Below are 5458 nucleotides of genomic sequence, written 5' to 3' on the forward strand. Positions count from 1 at the left end.
CCAGCTCTGCTCAGAGGCCCGTTCTGGCAGAGTTGCTGGCGCGAGGCTGCTCTGCCCTGGGCGAGCCTTGCCCAGACTTGCCTCGCTGCTAGGCTTCCTGCCCAGGAAGGAGCAGGCTGCGCGAGGCTGGAAGACGCCACTGGCGCCTTCCTGGCCTCAGCTCCGCTGCTGCCTTGCCTTTGCACCTAGGCCCCAGGCGTCCTTGGGGAGGGCTTAGGGGCCGGTGGCTTGCACACTACCAAGGGCTCCAGCAGGAAGAGCTCTGTGCGAGGGAAGGGAAGGGCCAGTGCAGGGCTCCTCCAGCGGTTGCTTGGCCGCCCAGGCTCAGCGCCGCACGGAGTGCCCCAGGCTCCCAGGGCCCCTGGCTGGGGTCTGCAGCCCCGCACACCCGGAGGCTGACTCCCTGGGCGCCCAGCCGCTGCCTCACACACGTAGCTTCCCTAGCGCTCTCCTCCCCAGCAGAGACGTGTGCAGCTGGTTGGGGCCTGCCCCTGCGTGCCTGGGATCCCGCCCACAGCCCCAGCTCAGGGCAAGCAGCCCCTGAGCCAAGACCTGCAGGAGGTGCAGAGCGCCCCCACCTGGAAGCCGAGTGAACAGCTGGCGGGGAGGCGAGCCTCCTCGAGGGAAGAAGAGGCAGCCCAGCCTCGTTTGGCTCAAGCCCTACTTGGCTGGAGCCGAGTGCGCCTCCAGGACGGCAGAGCTCCAGCTCTGCTCAGAGGCCCGTTCTTGCAGAGTTGCTGGCGCGAGGCTGCTCTGCCCTGGGCGAGCCTTGCCCAGACTTGCCTCGCTGCTAGGCTTCCTGCCCAGGAAGGAGCAGGCTGCGCGAGGCTGTGAGACGCCACTGGTGCCTTCCTGGCCTCAGCTCCGCTCCTGCCTTGCCTTTGACCTAGGCCCCAGGCGTCCTTGGGGAGGGCTTAGGGGCCGGTGGCTTGCACACTGCCAAGGGCTCCAGCAGGAAGAGCTCTGTGCGAGGGAAGGAAAGGTCTAGTGCAGGGCTCCTCCAGAGGTTGCTTGGCCGCCCAGACTCAGCACCGCGCGGAGTGCACCAGGCTCCCAGGGCCCCTGGCTGGGGTCTGCAGCCCCGCACACCCGCAGGCTGACTCCCTGGGCGCCCAGCAGCTGCCTCACACACGTAGCTTCCCTAGCGCTCTCCTCCCCAGCAGAGACGTGTGCAGCTGGTTGGGGCCTGCCCCTGCGTGCCTGGGATCCCGCCCACAGCCCCAGCTCAGGGCAAGCAGCCCCTGAGCCAAGACCTGCAGGAGGCGCAGAGCGCCCCCACCTGGAAGCCGAGTGAACAGCTGGCGGGGAGGCGAGCCTCCTCGAGGGAAGAAGAGGCAGCCCAGCCTCGTTTGGCTCAAGCCCTACTTGGCTGGAGCCGAGTGCGCCTCCAGGACGGCAGAGCTCCAGCTCTGCTCAGAGGCCCGTTCTGGCAGAGTTGCTGGCGCGAGGCTGCTCTGCCCTGGGCGAGCCTTGCCCAGACTTGCCTCGCTGCTAGTCTTCCTGCCCAGGAAGGAGCAGGCTGCGCGAGGCTGGGAGACGCCACTGGCGCCTTCCTGGCCTCAGCTCCGCTCCTGCCTTGCCTTTGCACCAAGGCCCCAGACGTCCTTGGGGAGGGCTTAGGGGCCGGTGGCTTGCACACTGCCAAGGGCTCCAGCAGGAAGAGCTCTGTGCGAGGGAAGGGATGGGCTAATGCAGGGCTCCTCCATCGGTTGCTTGGCCGCCCAGACTCAGCGCCGCACGGAGTGCACCAGGCTCCCAGGGCACCTGGCTGGGGTCTGCAGCCCCGCACACCTGGAGGCTGACTCCCTGGGCGCCCAGCAGCTGCCTCACACATGTAGCTTTCCAAGCGCTCTCCTCCCCATTAGAGACGTGTGCAGCTGGTTGGGGCCTGCCCCTGCCTTCCTGGGCTCCTACGCACAGCCCCAGCTCAGGGCAAGCAGCCCCTGAGCCAAGACCTGCACGAGGCGAAGAGCGCCCCCACCTGGAAGCCGAGTGAACAGCTGGCGGGGAGGCGAGCCTCCTCGAGGGAAGAAGAGGCAGCCCAGCCTCGTTTGGCTCAAGCCCTATTTGGCTGGAGCCGAGTGCGCCTCCAGGACGGCAGAGCTCAAGCTCTGCTCAGAGGCCTGATCTGGCATAGTTGCTGGCGTGAGGCTGCTCTGCCCTGGGCGAGCCTTGCCCAGACTTGCCTCGCTGCTAGGCTTCCTGCCCAGGAAGGAGCAGGCTGCGCGAGGCTGGGAGACGCCACTGGCGCCTTCCTGGCCTCAGCTCCGCTCCTGCCTTGCCTTTGCACTTGGCCCCAGGCGTCCTTGGGGAGGGCTTAGGGGCCGGTGGCTTGCACACTGCCAAGGGCTCCAGCAAGAAGAGCTCTGTGCGAGGGAAGGGAAGGGCCAGTGCATGGCTCCTCCAGCGGTTGCTTGGGCGCCCACGATCAGCGCCGCACGGAGTGCCCCAGGCTCCCAGGGCCCCTGGCTGGGGTCTGCAGCCCCGCACACCCGGAGGCTGACTCCCTGGGCGCCCAGCAGCTGCCTCACACACGTAGCTTCCCTAGCGCTCTCCTCCCCAGCAGAGACGTGTGCAGCTGGTTGGGGCCTGCCCCTGCGTGCCTGGGCTCCCGCCCACAGCCCCAGCTCAGGGCAAGCAGCCCCTGAGCCAAGACCTGCAGGAGGCGCAGAGCGCCCCCACCTGGAAGCCGAGTGAACAGCTGGCGGGATGGCGAGCCTCCTCGAGGGAAGAAGAGGCAGCCCAGCCTCGTTTGGCTCAAGCCCTACTTGGCTGGAGCCGAGTGCGCCTCCAGGACGGCAGAGCTCCAGCTCTGCTCAGAGGCCCGTTCTGGCAGAGTTGCTGGCGCGAGGCTGCTCTGCCCTGGGCGAGCCTTGACCTGACTTGCCTCGCTGCTAGGCTTCCTGCCCAGGAAGGAGCAGGCTGCGCGAGGCTGGAAGACGCCACTGGCGCCTTCCTGGCCTCAGCTCCGCTCCTGCCTTGCCTTTGCACCTAGGCCCCAGGCGTCCTTGGGGAGGGCTTAGGGGCCGGTGGCTTGCACACTGCCAAGGGCTCCAGCAGGAAGCGCTCTGTGCGAGGGAAGGGAAGGGCCAGTGCAGGGCTCCTCCAGCGGTTGCTTGGCCGCCCAGGCTCAGCGCCGCACGGAGTGCACCAGGCTCCCAGGGCCCCTGGCTGGGGTCTGCAGCCCCGCACACCCGGAGGCTGACTCCCTGGGCGCCCAGCAGCTGCCTCACACACGTAGCTTCCCTAGCGCTCTCCTCCCCAGCAGAGACGTGTGCAGCTGGTTGGGGCCTGCCCCTGCGTGCCTCTGCTCCCGCCCACAGCCCCAGCTCAGAGCAAGCAGCCCCTGAGCCAAGACCTGCAGGAGGCGCAGAGCGCCCCCACCTGGAAGCCGAGTGAACAGCTGGCGGGGAGGCGAGCCTCCTCGTGGGAAGAAGAGGCAGCCCAGCCTCGTTTGGTTCAAGCCCTCCTTGGCTGGAGTCGAGTGCGCCTCCAGGACGGCAGAGCTCCTGCTCTGCTCAGAGGCCCGTTCTGGCAGAGTTGCTGGCGCGAGGCTGCTCTGCCCTGGGCGAGCCTTGCCCAGACTTGCCTCGCTGCTAGTCTTCCTGCCCAGGAAGGAGCAGGCTGCGCGAGGCTTGGAGACGCCACTGGCGCCTTCCTGGCCTCAGCTCCGCTCCTGCCTTGCCTTTGCACCTAGGCCCCAGGCGTCCTTGGGGAGGGCTTAGGGGCCGGTGGCTTGCACACTGCCAAGGGCTCCAGCAGGAAGAGCTCTGTGCGAAGGAAGGAAAGGGCTAGTGCAGGGCTCCTCCAGAGGTTGCTTGGCCGCCCAGACTCAGCGCCGTGCGGAGTGCACCAGGCTCCTAGGGCCCCTGGCTGGTGTCTGCAGCCCCGCACACCCGGAGGCTGACTCCCTGGGCGCCCAGCTGCTGCCTCACACACGTAGCTTCCCTAGCGCTCTCCTCCCCAGCAGAGACGTGTGCAGCTGGTTGGGGCCTGCCCCTGCGTGCCTGGGCTCCTGCGCACAGCCCCAGCTCAGGGAAGGCAGCCCCTGAGCCAAGACCTGCAGGAGGCGCAGAGCGCCCCCACCTGGAAGCCGAGTGAACAGCTGGCGGGGAGGCGAGCGTCCTCGAGGGAAGAAGAGGCAGCCCAGCCTCGTTTGGCTCAAGCCCTACTTGGCTGGAGCCGAGTGCGCTTCCAGGACGGCAGAGCTCCAGCTCTGCTCAGAGGCCCGTTCTGGCAGAGTTGCTGGCGCGAGGCTGCTCTGCCCTGGGCGAGCCTTGCCCAGACTTGCCTCGCTGCTAGGCTTCCTGCCCAGGAAGGAGCAGGCTGCGCGAGGCTGGAAGACGCCACTGGCGCCTTCCTGGCCTCAGCTCCGCTCCTGCCTTGCCTTTGCACCTAGGCCCCAGGCGTCCTTGGGGAGGGCTTAGGGGCCGGTGGCTTGCACACTACCAAGGGCTCCAGCAGGAAGAGCTCTGTGCGAGGGAAGGGAAGGGCCAGTGCAGGGCTCCTCCAGCGGTTGCTTGGCCGCCCAGGCTCAGCGCCGCACGGAGTGCCCCAGGCTCCCAGGGCCCCTGGCTGGGGTCTGCAGCCCCGCACACCCGGAGGCTGACTCCCTGGGCGCCCAGCAGCTGCCTCACACACGTAGCTTCCCTTGCGCTCTCCTCCCCAGCAGAGACGTGTGCAGCTGGTTGGGGCCTGCCCCTGCGTGCCTGGGCTCCCGCCCACAGCCCCAGCTCAGGGCAAGCAGCCCCTGAGCCAAGACCTGCAGGAGGCGCAGAGCGCCCCCACCTGGAAGCCGAGTGAACAGCTGGCGGGGAGGCGAGCCTCCTCGAGGGAAGAATAGGCAGCCCAGCCTCGTTTGGCTCAAGCCCTACTTGGCTGGAGCCGAGTGCGCCTCCAGGACGGCAGAGCTCCAGCTCTGCTCAGAGGCCCGTTCTGGCAGAGTTGCTGGCGCGAGGCTGCTCTGCCCTGGGCGAGCCTTGCCCAGACTTGCCTCGCTGCTAGGCTTCCTGCCCAGGAAGGAGCAGGCTGCGCGAGGCTGGGAGACGCCACTGGCGCCTTCCTGGCCTCAGCTCCGCTCCTGCCTTGCCTTTGAACCTAGGCGCAAGGCGTCCTTGGGGAGGGCTTAGGGGCCGGTGGCTTGCACACTGCCAAGGGCTCCAGCAGGAAGAGCTCTGTGCGAGGGAAGGGAAGGGCTAGTGCAGTGCTCCTCCAGCGGTTGCTTGGCCGCCCAGACTTAGCTCGGCACGGAGTGCACCAGGCTCCCATGGCCCCTGGCTGGGGTCTGCAGCCCCGCACACCCGGAGGCTGACTCCCTGGGCGCCCAGCAGCTGCCTCACACACGTAGCTTCCCTAGCGCTCTCCTCCCCAGCAGAGACGTGTGCAGCTGGTTAGGGCCTGCCCCTGCTTGCCTGGGCTCCCGCCCACAGCCCCAGCTCAGGGCAAGCAGCCCCTGAGC

Source organism: Ovis canadensis, chromosome 4, assembly GCF_042477335.2.
Source record: "Ovis canadensis isolate MfBH-ARS-UI-01 breed Bighorn chromosome 4, ARS-UI_OviCan_v2, whole genome shotgun sequence".
Lineage (NCBI taxonomy): Eukaryota > Metazoa > Chordata > Mammalia > Artiodactyla > Bovidae > Ovis > Ovis canadensis.